Here is a 22613-nt window from a genome sequence, read left to right on the forward strand (position 1 = left end):
GAAGTATGTACACTCATGTGTGCAGGTGCTTACAAAAGACAAAAGATAGCATGGGATTCCCTTGGAGCTGTGAGCTGCACATCATGGCTCTGGGACATACCTGACTTGGTTCTTTCAAGAGCAGCCAGTTTCCTTAACCACTGAACCACCTCTCCAGGCTCAGGTTCTACTTTCTGAAACCCGTGTTGTTTAGTTCTATTTTAAAGAAAGAATGAAACCTATGTTTTAATAAAACTACCTTTCTGTTTTCCCATCAAAACACCTTTGTCACAGCACAGGAGGAGACCACCAATGCCACAACAACACTGCATTCATTTCAAGGGAGTTTGCAAGTAGGAACAGCCTGTATTTGAGACTTTGAAACCTTGCTCTTTGGCTTAATGCTAAATGAACAGGGGCGAGGGACAGACACTCAAAATTGTGAGAGTCTAAGCAATAGTCTAGCCTTTTTGTTTTGCTTCTAATAAATATCTTATTGTTGTTTGGAGAACATGAAAGTAGAAGTAGCAATTTCCTCTTGTGGCTTTCCTGGTAATGAGAGTCACTTCTTCATCAGCCAAAATACAGTAGCTTACCTGTAAATAACACCTCACTTAGCCATGCAGCCCATATGCTCCAGAAAAAAAATGTAAGAGATTATTACACTTTAGCTTCTCCCCATATCTAAACAAAAATGTATTAGATGTTGATCAGTCTCTGCTGAGGCACCTGTTTCCATACCAGACCTTATCATTTACAGTCTTTCGTGCTTTAGAGATCAGTTCATAGAGAAAATATTCAAACCAATTGTAAGACATTTGTAATTCCCAGAGTGTTTCATCTTCCCAGTGATGACGGGAGATGTCTCATTTCCCACAAAGGATAAAACTCCTCCAAGGACTGACGTTGAGTACAAGATCTATTTGCTAAGATGCTGTCGTGTTTGTGAGAATACCCCAGAAATGTATCGTGCATCACCTGTTTCCTTGCACATATAGTACTGTCTTTGGGTACTGGGAAAGCTGCCAAGACTGACTGTAGCTAGTTCCAGGGAAAGCGATATAAACAGGCAGAACTGTAGGGTTGAGCACTTGAATCCACATGCTGGAATCACTCGGACCACCTTAGAGACCTGCTCCCATTGCACAACATGAGATTCAAGTTTGTAAAGCCTATGGAGAGAAAGACATTGACTCCACGCCAAATACTCCAAGACCCAACTATTGTCACACAAGCTCATAAAAGCACATGTAGAGGCCCCCAGGCATGATGGTGCACACAGTTATTCCCATATGTATATATGAAAGTGGAGGCAGGAGGATCAGGAGTTCAAAGCCATCCTTTGCTATATAACAAATAGAGCTCTCTCTCTCTCTTTCACTCTCTCTTTCACTCTACACACACACACACACACACACACACACACACACACACACCACTTTACTTTCATTAATTTTAAAACTTTGCAAGAAGTCATTTCAACCTTAGTAGCCTGTCACCTTTCTGTTCTTACATGAAAGTAGTTACAATAGACTGCTGTCTGCTATTTGGGGAAACTGCAAGAGCTGTGTCCAGCTACCTGTGAGGAACAGGCTGTGTAAAAACTATAAGGAAATGTGGTTTGTGCTTTTGCTTTGTGTTTAGTTTCTGCTCTAAGGAAGCAGAGGTTGAAACTATTGATCTGAGACTCATAAAATTTATGGAAATTTAAGAATTTCTAAAAATATTATTAATAATGATCAAAGCCTTGATAATGTAACTTTACTCAATAAAAGACTGGGTTCAGGTTCTCTGGTTGAGAGAAGAAAAAAATGAAGGGAAGGGGGTTAAAGAATGAGAGGTGAGAAGGCAGACGAATAAGAGGAAAAGGGAAGAAAGAAGAGGAGGAAGATTGATGAGAATTGTCTGGGAAGAGAGAGAGTACCTGGACTGAGAGCTTGCATCCACTACTGATCGAGTCATTTCTGAATCAGCATGGTTCCTATTCCCACCTTTCTCAGGACCCTCCTTATGATGAGGCTGGACCTCAGCGAAGGGCAGGACACATAAAACACATTTCTAGATGTCCTTGCAAAGCTGGATGCTGGCAATATGATCACTGACATCTCCCCATGGTCCCAAGATGGCAAGAGGATCTACTTGCTCTGTACCCAAGAAGGCTAATCAATCAATCTTCCTTTAGGGTCTTGGGACTTTTCCTTTGCCCAATTATGATAAATAAAGTGTTTTTCCTTCATTGGAGCTCTATTTTTTCTATTTATACCTTTTCTTCTTGGGACCACTTTAACTCTCTATCCTTGATGTCTTCGAGTTCACTCTAGTTAATTAATGCAGCAGTCATTGAATCAGAGAGTCCATGTATCTCCTCATGATTCCAAATTCAAGGTCAAGTCTGACAATGAAGAAAGAACCATGTAGGCTTTTATGGCCCTTGTGGTTATGTTGTCTAGATCTTTTCCCATGTCCCTAAAGGCCAAGCAGAAGGTCTGTTCCTCATCCACAACCTCATGACCACCTTCACCCCTTATTCCCGAGAACCACATCTGTCTCATTTATTATGGCATGATTAGCTCTGAGTAACGGGAAGAAGTATATTCCCCAGAAAGAAAGATTGAAAGTAAAGACAGCAGATCAGTTTCAGGCCAACAGCAACTATCAGCACACATGGAGATCATGGGATCAATGGCCTGGTGATGCTCCAGGGGCAGGAACTGTGTCATACTTCCCCTTACACAGCCATGCTGACCCAACAGCCCTTGTTATTTTTTTTTTTCTCTTTTTCTTTCTTTCTTTATTTTTTTTTTTGTTTTTGTTTTTGTTTTTGTTTTTGTTTTTGTTTTTGTTTTTGTTTTTCAAGACAGGGTCTCTGTGTAGTCCTGGCTGTCCTGGAACTCACTCTGTAGACCAAGCTGGCTGACTCAGAAATCCGCCTGCCTCTGCCTCCCAAGTGCTGGGATTAAAGGCGTGCACCGCCACTTCCCGCTTAGCCCTTGTTATTAAAACACTTTGCACACTCAGGAGAATCTGTTTCTCCAGCAAGCCAAAGTTAAACTAAGGGCCATCTTTAAACAATATCTGGCAAAAGGCACTGAACTCCAGCTCCTATATGAATACATCTTAATACATATAAGTGAAATTCATCCATGGGATTAAATCATGTTCAAGCTCCAAAGTTTCCATTATGAGTCACTGGACCGGGGCCTGTACTAGAAATAACTTTTTTCCTGTTGATTCAATCTGCTAATTCCTGCCTCCTGTTCTCACCCTCCATAACCCTATTCACTGCTGTAAATACTTCACTGCCCTTGTGTGATCTTAGCTTTTAAAACCCTTCAATGGTTTTATATGTTCTTAGGGCAAACCCCAGGCTTTTCAGAGTAGTGCATAAAACCCTGCCTCTGTCTCGCTCTCTGTTCTTTACTCCAGCTTTACAGGCTGGAATTTTTTTTTTCTTTTTAGACACACACACAATCTTCTTCTTAGAGGTTTTCTTTCTTTCCCAGAACTCTCTTTCCCTGGTTTTTGGCCAACAGTTCCTGTTTCCTTTAAATCTCATAACAAGGATCACTTCCCCCTGGAAAAATATCCCTGCTCTGTGTAGTGAGTCAAATAATGTCCCAAAAACAATATGCCAAAGTCTCAACTTCAGGTACCCATAAATGCAAATGTATCCAGAAGTGGGATCTTTGTGAATACAATCAAGATAAGAGGTTATGCAAAGGGAGAGGAAGAGTGTGGATAAGAGAAATAAGGAGGAGAGAAAGGGGAAATGGAAAGAGAGGGAAGGGGAGAGAAGAGGAGGGGAGAGGAAAGGAGAGGGGAGGGGGAGGGGAGGAGGGGAGAGGGGAGGGGAGGGAAGGGAGGAGAGGAGAGGAGAGGAGAGGGGAGGCATGTTAAGATAGAGGCAGATATATATAGTGTGATAACCTTATAACCAGGGAATACCAGAGAAAGTCAGCTGCCAGTGGCTTGGAGAAAGGCAAGATGGTGTAATGGTTTGAATGGGAAAAGGCCTCCATAGGCTTGGGTATTTGAACACTTGACCCCAGATGGTGCCACTGCTTAAGATGCTTGTGGAACTTTTAGAACATGAAGCCTAACCAGAGGAAGTATGTTCCCTGGGGTAGACTTTGAGAGTTTACAGCCCCACCCTCACCTCCAGGTCATGCTCTCTGCTGTGTGTGTGTAGTGGGAGATGTGATCCCTCATCCTCCAGTTCTGGCTGTCCACTGTCATTGTCTCCTCAGCCACTATGTCCTCTCCTTCTAGAACTGTAAGGTGAAATAATCCCTGTCCTCCACAAGTCGCTTTGGGTCATAGTATTTTGGTAGAGCAACAAAAGCCAAGAAGAAGAGAAGGATTCTGCTCTAAGGCCTTCAGAGGCAGCATGGTCCTGCCAACCTGGTAACACCAAGCTCCAGGCCTTCAGAAATACTCCAAAACGCTTGGGAAGGCATTCCTGTTGTTTTAAGCCTCTGCATTTGTGGTAAATTGTTATGGGACATCTTAGGAAATAGATATAATCACTCAGCATAGAGTAGCTTCCTCGTGTTGGTTCTTCTTAACACTTTCAGAAGGCGTGAACACCTGTCACTGCCTGCAATTATTCATCACTGCACTTGGCTGCATCAATAAAACTTCTCTATGAGACCATAAGGGTCATGAGGTTAGAAACATGTGCGAACCATTCACCATTGTAAACCCAGAGTGCACCTACTCACAGGAACAATGCTAAGACATAGTTGAGTGCTAGGAATTGTGTTTTGTCTGTGTTTCTCTGGGGTGTTCATTTATTCATTCATTTTATTTTGTGCACACGCACACATGATGTAGGTGGGCACAAATACCATAGTGTTCATGGGGCTGTCAGAGGACAACTGTGTAAAATTTAAATCCATGCAACTTCTCCTGGGTTCTGGAGATCAAACTCAGATCACCAGGTTTTGTGCTGCAAGCACCTTTGCTTGCTGAGCCATCGCATTGACCCCTCCTCTGAAATCCTGAAGCTATGCAGAGTGGTGTATCCTAAAAGTAAATAGTCCCAGATTACCACCCTGATATTAACTCCTCCGTCCTCCTGGAACCTTAAACTTGCAATGCTGGAGAGATTCTTAGACTCCACCTAACTCCCTGATACCAGCCCCCACTGGCTCTTTAGATGAGAGCATTGTGCCTTCTCCATATGCTATGCTGTCACTTCTTACAGCTGTCAGTATATTCCTCTTTCCGAGCGCCAGCCCTATATTGGCTACGGCTGCCTAGCCTGAGGGTCCAGAGGCAGCTTTCCCTCCCCTGAAGACAAAAGCACATGACTTTGACAGCTACTCACTGCTGGATGGCATTTTTGCTTAATTAGAATAATGGAATTTTAAGCCTGGAAGGTCCTTAGACATCATCTGAGCAACCCCATCTCCTCATTTAATTGAGTAAGAAAAGTCTCAAGTTATATACACTTAAACTGTAGCAAGATGGATTGCCTAGATTTACCCAGTTAATCGCTTCCAAAAAGGCTCTCAGATGTTTCTGAGCATTTCCTGCAGGTCCGTGTCCAGTGAGCTGAGGATATACCCTCAGATTTCTCTATTTAGTACCTCCCTGGGCTGCCCCATCCTACCTGGGCTGCCCCATCCTGCCCAGGCCTTGAGCCTCTTCTGGTTCCTGTATCTCCTGCTGTCTTCATCTCACATTCAGGACCTTGGTTCTGATAGAACAGGAGATCCTGGGCTCTAGACTTTGAAGGAGACTTCCCTGACGATTCAGGAATAACAGAAGGGGAGCAGAGCACAGAAGACAAGGCAGATGGTCCTTGATGTAGCACAATTCAGAGACTGCACTTTAATTTTGATGCTTTGATCATCTTCAAGGCCAGCAATAATGTGGATATGATAGTTGCCCAGTGTTCAGCTGTAGTCTTCTGCACACTCGGCAGGCAGGCAGTCTGTGGCCAAGCTGCTGTCACAAACACCAGTAGGCTTCCACCCTGCTGGAAGTGCTTCAGGATTCCAGGTACCTCTGAATCAGCCCAGAGGATTCTGATCATGAAGAAGGCAGGACCCATGGCTCACCTCATCCTAAGACCTAAGACTCACTTTCTGATCCATAACTAATACCCTCTAGGAAGTCCATTCCCTCCACGGACGTGCCACTACCTCAGCACTGTCTTATGCCCCTCTCTTACCTTTACTTCCTTATGTGACCGTCATGAAGTCATATGCTGCCTATGAATTTCTGTCTCCGTGTCCAAATCCCTCTCATTCAGTCTTTAAGTGTGTGTGTGTGTGTGTGTGTGTGTGTGTGTTTACATGCATGAACGCAATCAAACTCAGGTAGTAAGGCATAGCAGCAAGTATCTACCCACTGAGCCATCTTGCCAGCCCTAAAATGTCCTCACATTATAAGGCTTATGTGATAAGAGCCCATCTTTATGCCCTCTTATAAACTTCATTGCCTTCTGATTCTCTAAAGGGGCTCTTGGCAGACAGCATCATGTGGCAAGGTACATGTAAGAGAGAAAGGTTGCATGCCAAGACAGAATAAAGCAGAGTGGAAGGTGTCTGGCTTACCTTTGTATGACAGACAACCTGCTCTTCATAAAAGTAATCCTTCCTTTCTTGCATCTTTCCTTCCTTCCTTTCCTCCTCCCTCCCTTTTTTATTCCTTCCTTCTTTACTTCTGTACTTACTTTTAAGGCAGATCTGTGCCCCGACTGCCTTCAAACATGCTATGTAGTCTGGGTTGACCTTAAACTTCTGATCCTCTTATCTCTGCCTTCCAAGTGCTGAGATTACAAGTATGCACTGCCACATCTGGTTGATGAATTACTGGGGACCAACTCATGGCTTCGCGCATTCTACACAAGCACTCTCCCAACTGAGCCATATCCCCAGCCCCTAATCCACTTCAGCTATACCTAACCCACTCCATGAAATAACCATTAACCCGCCCATGGAGGTAAGGGCCCCGTGACTAACTACCTCCCACTAGATTTCACCTCTGAAAGGTTCTATCACCTCAGCACCACCACACTGGAGACCAGTGTGAGAACCTTGTGGACAAAGTGCCTATAGCCACAGCAGTGTCTCCTGCTTCCCATTCCAAACTCAGACCTGAAGTTAACATGCTGCTCAGTGTCCTAACTCAAGAGGTGACTCCAAAGACCAAGCTCCAAGAAACCAATAGAGAGCTGAGTGGCAGAGAAACCAACAGTGGCTCCTTAAATGAGAATTCGCAGTGGTCTGACGATGGAATTCTGGGAAGGTGAATGTTTATTCCCTTCTCCATCCCACATCCCACAGCAACCTCTTTCATCCCAGCATCACATTCGCCCTTCATAGCAACTCACTCAGGAAATCTCTTATAAACATATAGGACAGGGAAACTGAGGTTTGGGGATAGTGAGTGGACCATATTTAAGAAGTCAATAAACTTAGAAAGAAAGCCAGAATTCAATCCTTTCTCAGATTGTCTGACTCCAAGCTGTGATTTGAAAGGGGGCCATTTCCACTTTGTTAATAAATGATTCAGGATGGTCAGGGATGTATTGTTAGGGTCAAATGGTCCATCCTGCCAGGGCTAGACAGATTAACTTCCAAAAGTGTGTTACCAGGAGCCTCTTTATACCCACAGAGAGAAAGGAAGTTTATCTAAAGAGTTTCATAAAGATTGTGCTGGAGCCCAGGCTCACATCAGCGAAGGAGAGAGGAGCCAGGAGGCCTTGTGGTGGCTGTCATGCTGCCAGCTGAGTGTTCTTCCTTTGAAAAAGAAATGCTGGCGTTTGTGGCTGTCCTGGTCCCCGTGTCAGGGTGATCTCAGTGTCTCAACAGAACAGATTTGAGGAGTTGTTATCACCATTTTCAAAATTGCAGCTAGAGAAAAACATATTTATCTGCTAGAAACCTACTTCAAACAAATGAATCAGTTGTGGCTTTGTTTGTTTGTTTGCTTGCTTGCTTGCTTTTATGTTCAACTACAGACTACTTTCAGAGCAGGAAAGAGGCCACCAAGCAGGTTGTGAATTTGTTGCTCTTTCCTTTGTGTGACCACAGGGTTCTGATGAGCATATGAAGAAGCCTGTAGTCTCTAGTGACAAATAGGCACACTATAAATGCCATTCTTAAACCTTCTCCAATGCAAAACAAATGATGGGCTCAAACTACTGCCCATGTAAAAAAATACAGAAGGCCTCCTAAAGTTAGTAAATTCTCCACAAAACAGCTAATAAGGTCATTATGCAGGTAAAAAAAACAAAGATGAATGACAGCACCTTCAGGCTTTCCCCTCAAAGGGGCTATCGCTTAGAAGTGGGATGGCGGGAATGCTGAGCTGAGTACATGAACTAAAGGTTGATAGTAGGAGTAATCTTTAATACTCCTGTGTTCATTTGTATGTGAAAGGAAAGTATTTAGAGAGTTAAATAAATCCAATGAAAGAGCTAAGAGATAAGCAGTAGTAACCCCTATTAGGAATAGTTCACTTTTTAAGCTGTTTTAAAGTACGTAGTGTCTGTCTATCTGTCTGTCTGAGACAGGGTTTTCTGTGTAGTCTTGCCTGTCCTAGAGCTCACTCTGTAGACCAGTCAAGCCTCAAATTCAAAGACTGCCTGCCTCTGCTTCCCAAGTGCTGGGATTAAATGTGTGCACCACCACCTGGGTTGTTGAGATGAGGTGCAGGGCCCAACTCTATCAAGAGCTGCAGCTCCTGGGGGACAGGGACAACTCTCCTGCTCTCATGCATTCCCACCTGGTTCACTTGCTCCCTTGCCCAGGTGAGGGTCAGGGTCAGCTAAGCACAGTGCCTCGGGTAGCAGTCCAGACCAGGGACACCAGCATGGCCTTTGGTGGTAACACAGGCCCAACACATCAATACAGACCTTTGCTTCCATAGGACCAGGGATTCAGACGTAGTCCCACACAGTAGCCCGGGGACCAGATGTCCCCATGGGCTCAGGTGGCAGCACAGGCCCCTCAGCATTTTCCCCAGAGGCAACATGGCCCTCAGATATCCACACTGTCTCAAGTGGCAGCCCAGACCACAGACATCTGCTTAACCTTTGGTGATAATTCAGGCCACAAACACAGACCCTAGCTGCAGCAGGACCACAGGCTCGATGTGGCCCTTGACAGCAGCCCAAGCCAGGACCTTACCACAGCCTCCTCAGATCTGCCTGTTCGGAGGAAACTTTTTAACAAGTGTGCTTGGGCCATAACCCAACTCCAGAGCTACTTAGAGTAAAATATCATGTAGCAATGTGGTTTTTGTTTTGTTTTGTTTCTTTTTCTTTTTTTTTTTTTCATTTTGTTTTTACCCTTCCCTTCTCCCTCTTGCTCTGGCCTGGCCCCACTCTCTCCAGCCCAGCCTGGCCCCAAGGTTTTTATTTATTTAGTATATGTAAGTACACTGTAGCTGTCTTCAGACACCCCATAAGAGGGCATCAGATTTCAGTATGGATGGTTGTTAGCCACCATGTGGTTGCTGGGATTTGAACTCATGACCTCCAGAAGAGCAGTCAGTGCTCTTAACCACTGAGCCAACTCACCAGCCCCATGTAACAATTTTTAATATTATCTATACCCAAAGGACTTTTGAATCTCTGTAAAATTGAATCAGAAGGAGAGACTAAAGCCAGCAGAGAGTAAAGAAGACTTAGAAGTAAGAGTTTGGGGATCCTTTGTACAGTATCAGAAGCTGTACTAATCCTTGTGAATTTGGAAATTGAGTATTCATTTCCAGACCACTGAGACCATTTATGTTTTAAAACCCCATCGATTTATGTGTTTGAATGCTTGGCCATAGAAAGTGGCACTATTAGGAGATGCAGCCTTATTGGAAGAAATGTGTCACTTTCTAAGAAGTGGTAGAGGTGAAGAGGCCTTCTATACCCAGTGCAAAAGATATTCTCCTCCTGACTGCCTAGGCTGCCTGTGGGTAACAGTCCCCTTCTGCTGCCTATGGATAAAGATGTAGAACTCTCAGCTCCTTCTCCAGCACCATGTCTGCCTGCATGCTGCCATGCTTCCCACCATGATGATAATGGACTGAACCTCTGAAACTGTAAGCCAGCCCCAATTAAATGTTTGCCTTTATAAAAGCTGACTTAAGTCTTCTAGTCCCTTTATAGCAACGAAACCCTAACTAAGACAGGAGGCCAGCCCATTTTCAGAAAGACAGGGAGGCTTTAATGGAAGCTTCGAGCCCAAGGAAGGAAAGAGATTAGAGAAGGTGAGGGAAGAAGCTCCAGGAGAGAGCTGACAGACAAAGCAAGCAGAAAAGAAGACATCCTTCAGAAGCATGTGGAAGAGGAGGTAATAGAGGCTTCTGAATGGTCCCAAACAGGAACTCTACCACAGAAGGACCCAGATAAGGAGAAGGATAAGTGCCTTAGAAAAGAGATGCCCTTAATCACAGTGGAGGAGCATACAACAGGACAGAGAGAGGAGGTCATCAAGAAGGGTGTGGACAAATCACATGGGATAGATAGGAAAGGGCCATGTACTTGTCTGACAGAGATTTGTGCTATTGAGGGAGGCTGGAGGCCAGAATAGACTTTGATACTCTGATAGGCACCACAAGTAGGTATATGTTCTTTCTGACAGACATAAGGTAAAGGACTCCTTTTGGAAAATGGGAATCAGTTGCACAAGTTCCTGAGGAATGCTGGCTTTAATCTAAAGACCAGAAATCTCCTATAGCTCATGTTGAGTCCATTTCTGTATACATGGATATCCTGAGACCTAACAGTATTGGGTAGAGTCTTTGCAGGTCCACTAAACACGGGGATCTCTTAGATCTATCACTCTCAAAGAAGGTGACCAGTAGCCATTGAGAACTGAATTATAGCTATTCTGGGTGTGTAAAATATAAACTGGGAACAATGTAAAGTAGCATAACTTAATAATGTGTACACATACTACAGATTGAAATTATAGTATTCTGATATATAAATATAATATGCTGTCATTAAGTATTGCCAAGTAAAGTATATTGCTAACTAATTTTCACTTATGTCCTTTTACATTTTAACTTGTGGTTAATAAAACATGTCAAATTCTGAATGACTTACTTTTTCAGCCACACCCATTGAATTGCTTTCAGAGGGGGTTCTTTTAGACTCTCCCCATGCGCCTTAAATTGAGAATTGGCAGAAGTGAAGTGGTCATTCCCTTTTCCTCAGACATTCTGGTGCTGTACAAGTCGGTCAATCCCAATTTGCACTTGTCAAAACACACAGAATGTACTTGACAAAGAAAACATAATGTATGCAAAAAATTGTTTTTAATCATTTAGGAAGTCAAGGACTATCGGGCTGGAATTCAGACTGTGACAAGAATCTAATTATACGGCAAGTGCTCAGGATCTCACTGAGGTTGTGGAGGTAGAAAGATGCTGATCCAAGGAACTGAACTGAGGGGAGTCAACGAGGGATGTTCTAAACACCATCCATCCTCCCATGGAGCATTATTTTCCATGGGCACTCAGGTTACCATGGACACCCTCGAATGTGTCTTGGAAGTGAGTGATTAGGAGGAAAGGTGGCAGAAAGTAGGTGTCAGTTATTTCTCTGTTGTAGGAGAGGGTGACCAAGGAGCAAACAGGGAAAGAAGGATAATCCCTGTGCTGATGAGCAGAGTCAGAGACATCATATGGACTCTTGTCTAGCTCAATGTAGTCACAGAAGGATGCATAGCAGAGTATTTACTGATCTGTGTCCATACACACAATTTCATGTATTTTCTGACTGAGTCAGCAGAAGTAACTGGAAACAGCATGGTCCCTCAGCAGCAACAAGCACACCTACTGTCCAGATTTTGTTTTCTATGTCCAAGAAAAAGAACCAGAGCTCCCTGGAGAAATGGCCATTTCTAGAGTTGGGTAAATTTAAAGCATCCTTCTAGAGAACTATGTTGTGTCACACTGAAAGGAAAGACAACACACACACACACACACACACACACACACACACACACACACCCCAAGAGAAGAAAACAGTCTACAGTTACAGTCTGTCAATGGGTGACATAAGCAAGCTGAAAGAGTTCTTTCTCAATGGTTACACTGGGACAATATGAGCAAGAAAATAAAGTAATGCAGGTTATAACCAAAAAGCAAATATCATTCAATCCATACAGATGTGAATAAAAACTGAATAGGTTAACAAAAAGATGCTTCTTACTTCTTCTTTCTGAAAGTAATATTCAAATATAGCAATTTATTTCCAGACAACACAAAATGGAAAGAGAATCAGAAAGAGTGACTTTACAGTGCAGACACTCAGAAAGCAGATGATCCAGGTTAACTGCAACAGATATAAATCCTTTCTTAGCTCAGGCCCCAGCTGCCTTAGAGTAGATAGCTTACACAGCAGAGGTGTTTGTTTGTTTGTTTGTTTGTTTGTTGTTTTGTTTTACCTCACAGTCCTTCAGGTGAGAAATCCAGCATCAAAGCTCCAGCAAGGCTGACTCCATTATAAAATTCATTCTTGTCTCACCTGCAGCTGCCACATCACTGTGTACTCACACGTCCTCTCCTTCAAGCACACATAGGGACAGAGAGCAAAGGAATTCAGAGGGGCCTAATTCAGTGTGAGACCTGAATCTAAGCCTACTGGGACAAAACAGAAGGGAAAATCTATTTGTCATTGACCTGAACAATTTTGTATAGAATCCCAGAGCACAGAAAGCAAATAAAAATAGACAAATAGAATTGCATCAAATTAACAAGCCTCTGCATAGCAGCAGAGACATATATAGCAATGGCCTGCGGTAGGGGGACACTTGCAAAAGGAATCAGTGTCTAAGCTACTCCAAAGTCAATAGCAAGAAAAACATAGCCCAATTAAAATATTGGCAGAGGTACTAGAAAGATGGTTCAGTGGTTAAGGGCACGTGATGCTCTTCCAGAGAACACAGGTTCAATTCCCAGCACCACATGGAGGCTCACAATCATCTGTAACTCTGGTTCCAGGAGACCTAACACCATCTCTGACCTCTGCAGGCACCACACATAAGTAACACACAGACACACATGGAAGCAAAACACAAAATAAAAATAAAAACAAAGAGTAATGCTTTTTATTAAATTAAAAACAAAAAACACCATGGGCAAAGACCTGACAATAGCATATACAATGTTTGAGAAGTGGTTTAGCAGTTAAGAGGATGGATTTCTCTTCCAGAGGATGTGAATTTCATTCCCAACAGCCACATGGTACCTCATAACCTCCTGTAACTCCAACTCCAGGCAATTTGACAGCTTTGACATCTGTGAACATATACCTTCATGTGTGTGCGTGCACACACACACACACACACACATTAAAAATAAAGTAACCTTTTTTAAAAAAATAAAAAAAGATGGCTAATAAAGAGCTGACAAACACATGAAAAAAATACTTGGCATATTCAGAGTTCAAATCAAAACCACAATGAGGAGTTACCTCATACATCATTCACTGGACTCTAAAAATGCAGCTTTATACAAAGCTTGGCCACACTGATAGGAAAATTAAGAAACACAAAACTATCATAATGGGTATTCAGCATGTGTTTGGGTAGCATAAAGAATAGATACTTCAATATGATATAAACAGTGCTAACAGGGAACTTGATACAGCAAACACTCATACTCACTTATGGAAAAAGTGATGTCATAAATATTCTTTTGAACTAAATGCACAAAGATTTCCATTTAAAATGATTGCAGCTCTGTAGCATATGCTTACCAGATGCGGAGCAGCTCATCAGTTTCTAGAAGCTGGCAGCAGAGAAGGCAGAGAAGCACACGCTCCTTCCTATGTACTTTGCCCCATACCTCAATTCCATATGGCTATTTATCATTTGTGGTAAAGAAATAAATATAAGAAAATGTCCCTCCCCTGAGTTCTATGAGCCATTCTTGCAATTTCACCAAAATCCTAGGAACAGCATCAGGGTAAACCTCAATTTATTGGCAATTGTTCAGAAGCAGAGTGGATGACCTACCTCTTACTATTGACATCTGAAATAAAAACAGGTGTGTGGTGTTGAGTCCTTAACCTGTGGGATCTGATGCTATCTCCCGGTAGCTAATGTGAAAATTGAATTATAGGATGAGCAGTTGGGGTTTACCATTATTTTTTGGTGGGTGAAGGAAAAATCTCACACTTCTGGTCCCAGAAGTTTTGTGTTAAGTGACTCTGTTAGAGTAGAAATAATAATTTAAGATATGGTCAAAGGCAGAAACAGCAACACCTGCCCCAAACAGGGAGTAACTGGAACCCACTAGGACCCAGGAAGTCACTCCTGGCCCAAGGCACTGGTTGCCTCCAGTCTGTGCCTGACCTCACTGAGCAGATCTTGGGCCCCAGCTCTAACCCCAGTAGTAACATCCACCCCAAACAGTTCTGACACAACCAAGATAATAGGAAAGACAGGCTCCAGTCAGAGACAGCACAGGTAGCACTAAGGAGATCCAGATGGCAAAAGGCAAGTGCAAAAACATAAGCATCAGCAACTCAGCATACTTGGCATCATTAGAACCTAGTTCTCCCACACAAGAAAGTCCTGAATTCCCCTATCACCAGGAAAGAAAGATTCAGATTTAAAATCCCTTCTAATGATGATGATAGAGGACTTTAAGAAGGACATAAATAACACTCTCAAAGAAATTGAGGAGAACACAGGTAAACAGGTAAAAGCCCTTAAAGAGGAAACACAGAAATCCCTTAAAGAATTACAAGAGAACACAACCGAGCAGGTGAAGGAATTGAACAAAACCATCCAGGACATAAAAATGGAAGTAGAAACAATCGAGAAATCACAAAGGGAAACTACCCTGGAGATAGAAAACCTAGGAAAGAAATCAGGAGTCATATCTGCAAGCATCACCAACAGAATACAAGAGACAGAAGAGAGAATCTCAGGTACAGAAGATACCATAGAAAATATTGACACAACTGTCAAAGAAAATGCAAAGTGGAAAAAGTTCTTAACCCAAAACATCCAGGAAATCCAGGATTCAATGGGAAGACCAAACCTAAGGAAAATAGGTATAGAAGAGAGTGAAGATTCCCAACTTAAAGGGTCAATAAATACCTTCAACAAAATTATAAAGGAAAATTTTCCTAACCTAAAGAAAGAGATGCCTGTAAACATACAAGAAGCCTACAGAACACCAAATAGACTAGACCAGAAAAGAAATACCTCCCGTCACATAATAATCAAAATACCAAATGCACAAAACAAAGAAAGAATATCAAAAGCAGTAAGGGAAAAAAAGGGCCAAGGAACATATAAAGGCAGACCTATTAGAATTACACCAGACTTCTCACCATACTATGAAAGCCAGAAGATCCTGGAGAGATGTCATACAGACACTAAGAGAATACAAATGCCAGCCCAGGCTACTATACCCAGCAAAACTTTCAGTTACCATAGATGGAGAAACCAAGATATTCTATGACAAAACCAAATTTACACAATATCTTTCCACACACACACCCAGCACTACAAAGGATAATAGTGAGAAAGCTCCAATACAAGGAGGGAAATTATACCCTAGAAAGAGCAAGAAGTAATCTTTCAACAAATTCAAAAGAAGATAGCCACACAAACAATGCCACTGCCAATAACAAAAATAACAGGAAGCAACAATCTCCTTTCCTTAATATCTCTTAACATCAATGGACTCAATTCCTCAATAAAAAGACATAGGCTAACAGACTGGATACACAAACAGGACCAGCGTTTTGCTGCATACAGTAAACCCACCTCACTGACAGAGACAAACACTACCTTAGGGTAAAAGGCTAGAAAACAGTTTTTTAAGCAAATGGTCCTAAGAAACAAGCTGGAGTAGCCATTCTAATATTGAATAAAATCGACTTTCAACTTAAAGCTATCAAAAAGGATAAGGAAGGACATTTCATACTCATCAAAGGAAAAGTCAACCAACATAAACTCTCAACTCTGAATATCTATGCGCCAAATGCAAGAGCACCCACTTTCATAAAAGAAACCTTACTAAAGCTTGAAGCACACATTGCAACTCACACAATAATAGTGGGAGACTTCAACACCCCACTCTCAGCAATGGACAGATCATGGAAACAGAAATTAAACAGAGATATATTGAAACTAACAGAAGTTATGAATCAAATGGATTTGACAGACATCTATAGAACATTTCATCCTAAAACAAAAGAATATACCCTTTTCTCAGCATCTCATGGTACCTTCTCCAAAATCCAACATATAATTGGTCACAAAACAGGCCTCAACAGATACAAGAAAATTGAAATAATCCCATGCATCCTATCAGATCACCATGGACTAAGGCTGGTCTTCAATAAGGAAAAAAACAATGGAAAGCCCACATTCACGTGGAAACTGAACAACACCCTATACAATGATAATGTGATCTGGGAAGAAATAAAGAAAGAAATTAAAGACTTTTTAGAATTTATTGAAAATGAAGACACATCATACCAAAACATATGGGACACAATGAAAGCAGTGCTAAGGGGAAAACTCATAGCTCTAAGTGTCTACAAAAAGAAAATAGAGAGAGCATATACTAGCATCTTGACAACACACCTGAAAGCTCTAAAACAAAAAGAAGCAAACACGCCAAAGAGGAGTAGATGGTGGGAAATAATCAAACTCAGGGCTGAAATCAATCAAGTGGAAACAAAAAGAACTATACAAAAAAATCAGTAAAACCAGGAGCTGGTTCATTGAAAAAATCAACAAGATAGATAAACCTTTAGCCAGACTAATCAGAGGGCAGAGAGACAGTACCCAAATTAATAAAATCAGAACTGAAAGGGTGATATAACAACAGAAACTGAGGAAATTCAAAAAAAACATCAGATTCTACTACAAAAGCCTATACTCAACAAAATTGGAAAATCTGGATGAAATGGACAATTTCCTAGACAAATAACAGTTACCAAAGTTAAATCAGGAGCAGATAAACCATCTAAACAGTCCCATAACCCTGAAATAGAAGAAGTCATTAAAAGTCTCACCACCAAAAAAGTCTAGAACCAGATGGTTTTAGTGCAGAGTTCTATTAGACCTTCAAAGAAGACTTAATACCAATTCTCTATAAACTGTTCCACAAAATAGAAACAGAAGGAACTCTACACAATTCATTCTATGAAGCCACAATTACACTCATACCTAAACCACACAAAGATCCAACAAAAAAAGAGAACTTCAGACCAATCTCCCTTTTGATATTGATGCAAAAATACTCAATAAAATTCTCACAAACCAAATCCAAGAACACATCAAAACAATTATCCATCATGATCAGTTAGGCTTTATTCCAGGAATGCAGGGATGGTTCAATATACAAATATTCATCAATATAATCCACTATATAAACAAACTCAAAGAAAAAAACATATGATCATATCACTAGATGCTGAGAAAGCATTTGACAAAATTCAACACCTCTTCATGATAAAAGTCTTGGAAAGATCAGGAATCCAAGGCCCACACCTAAACATAGTAAAAAAGCAATATACAGGAAACCAGTAGCCAAACTAAATGGAGAGAAACTTGAAGCAATCCCACTAAAATCAGGGACTAGACAAGGCTGCCCACTCTCTCTCTACTTATTCAATATGGTACTGGAAGTCCTAGCCAGAGCAATTAGGCAACAAAAGGAGATCAAAGGGATACAAATTGCAAAGGAAGATGTCAAAATTTCACTATTTGCAGATGATATGATAGTATATTTAAGTGACCCCAAAACTTCCACCACAGAGCTCCTAAACCTGATAAATAAGTTTAGCAAAGTAGCTGGATATAAAATTAACTCAAACAAATCAGTAGCCTTTCTCTACTCAAAAGATAAACAGGCTGAGAAAGAAATTAGGGAAATGACACCCAATAGTCACAAATAATATAAAATACCTCGGTGTGAATCTAACCAAGCAAGTAAAAGATCTGTATAACAAGAACTTCAAGTCCCTAAAGAAAGAAATCAAAACAGATCTCAGAAAATGGAAAGATCTCCCATGCTCATGGATTGGAAGGATTAATATAGTAGACAATCGCTATCTTGCCAAAAGCAATCTACAGATTCAATGCAATCCCCATCAAAATTTCAAATCAATTCTTCATAGAGATAGAAAGAACAATTTGAAAATTCATTTGGAATAAAAAAAAAAAAACAGAATATCAAGAACTATTCTCAACAATACAAGAACTTCTGGGGGAATCACCATTCCTGACCTCAAACTGTATTACAGAGCAGTAGTGATAAAAACTGCGTTGTATTGGTACAGAGACAGGCAGGATGATCAATGGAATAGAATAGAAGACCCAGAAATGAACCCCCATACCTATGGTCACTTGATCTTTGGCAAAGAAGCTAAAACCATCCAGTGGAAAAAAAGACAGCATTTTCAACAAATGGTGCTGGTTCAACTGGAGGTCAGCATGTAGAAGAATGTAAATTGATCCATAATTATCTCCTTGTACAGAGCTCAAGTCTAAGTGGATCAAGGACCTCCACATAAAACCAGATACACTAAAACTAATAGAAGAGAAGGTAGGGAAAAGCCTTGAACACATGGGCATAGGGGAAAAGTTCCTGAACAGAGCACCAATGGCTTATGCTCTAAGATCAAGAATTGACAAATGGAACCTCATAAAACTGCAAAGCTTCTGTAAAGCAAAGGAGACCATCAATAGGACACAGTGGCAACCAACAGATTGGGAAAAGATCTTTACCAATCCTACAACTGATAGAAGGCTAATATCCAAGGTATACAAAGAACTGAAGAAATTAGACCCTAGGCAATCAAATAACCTTATTAAAAATAGGGTACAGAGCTAAACAAAGAATTCTCAACTGAGGAAACTCCAATGGCGTAGAAACACCTAAAGAAGTGTTCAACATCCTTAGTCATCAGGGAAATGTAAATCAAAACAACCCTGAGATTCCACCTCACACCACTCAGAATGGCTAAGATCAAAAACTCAGGTGACAGCAGATGCTGGCTAGGATGTAGAGAAAGAGGAACACTCCTCCATTGTTGGTGGGACTGTAAGCTGGTACAACCACTATGGAAAGCAGTCTGGCAGTTTCTCAGAAAATTGAACATAGTATTACCAGAGGACCCAGCTATACCACTCCTGGGCATATACCCAAAAGATGTTCCAACATAAAAATGGGACACATGCTCCACTATGTTCATAGCAGCCTTATCTATAACAGCCAGAAACTGGAAATAACCCAGATATCCTTTAACAGAGGAATAGATACAGAAAATGTGGTACATTTACACAATGGAGTACTAGTCAGCTATTAAAAACAATGAGTTCATGAAATTCTTAGGCAAATTGATGGAACTGGAAAATATCATCCTGAGTGAGGTAACCCAATCACAAAAGAACACACATGGTATGCACTCACTGATAAGTGGATATTATCCCAAAAGCTAACAATATCTAAGATACAACACATAGACCAGATGAAGCTCAAGAAAAAGAAGGAAGACCAAAGTGTGGGTGCTTCAGTCCTTCTTAGAAGGAGTGTCAAAATACTAGACCAGAGCTCCCAGGGTCTAAACCTCAAGCCTGGGAACACAAAGGGAGAGACTCATGGCTCCATCTGTATAGGTAGTTGAGGGTGGTCTTGTCAGGCATCAAAGGAAGAGGAGGGCCTTGGTTCCTGAAAATTTGGATTCCCTAGTGTTGGGGAATTCAAGAGCAGGGAGGCATAAATGGGTGGATGGTGGGGGCACACCCTCATAGAAGTAGGAGGAGGGGGAATGGGATAAGGAGTTTGGGGGTGGGAATGGGAGAGGAGATAACATTGAAAGGTAAATAAATAAAATATAAAAAACAAAAACAAAAACAAAAAAAAAACAGATTATGGGTCTGGCAATTGTAGTTGAGCAGTCAAGACTTTTTGTCAACAATTTATTATGGGGATTTCGTATAATCCCCAAGGACAAGGTATTGTGGAAGTGGCCCATGGAACCTTAAAAAGATTGGTGAAACATACTGTTGCTGAGACAAAGAATGATGCCAACCTGTGAGCTTGCTGAGTGCCCTGACAAGGGTGACTGGGGAGCTGTATTGGACATATGTTCCTGACACACCTTTGTTGAGTATATCCCAGATGGGACTAGCTTCATTGCCTCAAGTTTTAGACCTTGTGAGATAGAGAATCAAAAAGAGAAATTATAATGTCTCTTTTATTTTTCTTAAAGGTGACCAGCTATTAGGGACTCAATCATGGACTAGTCTAGAAATCAATCCAATATTGGAAATAACAGTCTACATTTGGAAGGCTGGATCTGGACATTGTCAGAGACATATTTGGAAGTTAGCTGTAGTTCACTATGATGTTATGATAGCAAGAGATAAAGTTGGGACAGGGTGTGGATTTCAAACAAGGATTAGTGCATGTTTTAAGGCTCTTTTAATTGTCAAGCTAAAATTGGTTTTGTCTCTTCTACAGTATTTATTGTAAGTTGCATTGACTGTATAATTTCCAATTGGTTATTGTGTTGAAACCTGGCAAATCTGTTACAGGGGTCAGCTTTAAAGTGCTGGAAGAAGTGAGTTAGGCTTTAAGCAGAAGCAAGAGAGTAGCGGGCTTGATTATTGCTGGCATAACAGGTTTAATTTCATTAATTGCTAGCACCACTGCTTCTTCAATAACATTGACACAAGGAGTTAAGACAACTATTTTTGTTAATCATCTAGCAAAAAAAAAAAATGTCACTAATGTATTGAGTATACAAAAGGATTTATATCAGTATCTGGAACAATGAATGATGCTCTATAACCTACTCAAGTTATCTGAAGAAGGTTCAGGGTTCAAGAGTTAGAAGCCATCCCAAGTATCATGACAAATATCATTGGAGTATTGTTATTTCTAAAATTCACAATGATTATCATTATAATTTTAAAAAAAAGTTTAAAGACACCTGTAGGATATTTGGCATAATCCTAACACCTCTCTGGATATGTTAAATTTGCATAGTGAGATTATGAATTTAAAGAATGCTGCTCTGTTGAGCTTTGATGCTGCAGATAATGCTGATAAAATTATCCATGGCCTGAGGTCAGTATTTCCATTTTGGTCAAACCTCAGGAATGGCATATATAGCTTGATCAGGCTAGCCCTTCTTGGCCTGGGAATACTTTTGTTCCTGCCCATCTTGTTAAAGTTTGTCTCTAACTACATCAACAGGCTGGCAGCCAAAGTACATGACTTGAAACTGATAATGGACTCCAAGACAGAGTTATTAATTTAACAGGCTGGCAAGCCAAGGACAGGTAAGATTCTACACAGAGCCTTACCAACCTAAGACAGAAGTGCATTGCTCATGATATGCATATTCCACCACAGATAAGGAAGGCTTTCTTTTCAGAATGACCTAAGACAGGCTCAGCCTGGTTTATGCAATAAAAGGGGGAGATGTGGGGAGCTTTTGGGGCTGCCTGGCAGGAATCTGACATAGGCCAAGGACAAGGAAATAGACTGCAGGCAGAAATCTGACATTGGGCTGGAACAAAGAAGCAATTTCAGGCAGGAATCTAAATCCTAGGCTAGAACAAAGAAGTAATTATAGGCAGAAATCTAAATCTTAAACTAGAACAAAGAAAATGGCATCAGGCATGAAAATGACTTTGGGCTAGGACAGGGAAGTAGGCTCAGATACTTTTCATCCTGATAAGCCCTTAGAAATAGTGATCATGGGAGTGATCACGGGACTCTGTTTATTGTCGTGCATGTTCTTTGATTATCTGGGTTTATTGCCTTCCTTGTTCCTGGATTATTTGCATCTATTGTGTTGCTAGTTCCTCAGTCTAAAACTGACCTTAATACTTGCATGTAATTTAAACTGTGTAAAGGCAAAAAAGGAGAGGGAGGGATGGGATAGGGGATTAATGGGTGGGGGAAATTGGGAAAGGGGATGGCATCTAAAATGTAAATAAATTAAAAAATAAATTAATTTAAAAAAAGATATGTTCAAAGGCAATCAGACCTCACTAAAGAGGGTTTTTAGATATAGAATAACAAAAAAAATAATAGCTAAGATGAAAATAAAAGAGACAGTTAGGCTAGTGAATGCTGAGGTTGTAGGTAGAGTTCATATGTAAATAAATACATGGTATTGTGTTGACATTGAAATTATGATCATAAACTAGTGCTTTTATATCAATAGCATTTTTACAATGATTTCCCAGATTTTTTTTAAAAAAATGGAGATGTGTACAGGTGTGGACAAGGACACCACTGTAATTTTAAAATATTTTTCCACACTGAAAAGAATTCATCAGTTTTTAAAAAAAAAAAAAAAAAGGAATGGTGAGCCCAAGGGATGGCTCTGAAGGTAAAGGTACTGTCTTCCAAAACTGAGAAGCCAAGTTCAATTAATTCAATCTCTTCTACCAAGTTGAAAGAGAGAAATGACTCCCACAAGTCATCCTCTGGGTTCCACATTGGAGAAGAGGAAAGGTAGAGGACACAGACAGATGGGTAGAGAGAGAAAGAGAGAGAGCGAGAGAGAGAGAGAGAGAGACAGAGAGACAGAGAGACAGAGACAGAGACAGAGACACAGAGACAGAGACACAGAGACAGAGACACAGAGACAGAGACACACAGAGAGAGACAGGGAGACAGAC

Source organism: Arvicanthis niloticus, chromosome 8 (genome assembly GCF_011762505.2).
Source record: "Arvicanthis niloticus isolate mArvNil1 chromosome 8, mArvNil1.pat.X, whole genome shotgun sequence".
NCBI classification, from domain to species: domain Eukaryota; kingdom Metazoa; phylum Chordata; class Mammalia; order Rodentia; family Muridae; genus Arvicanthis; species Arvicanthis niloticus.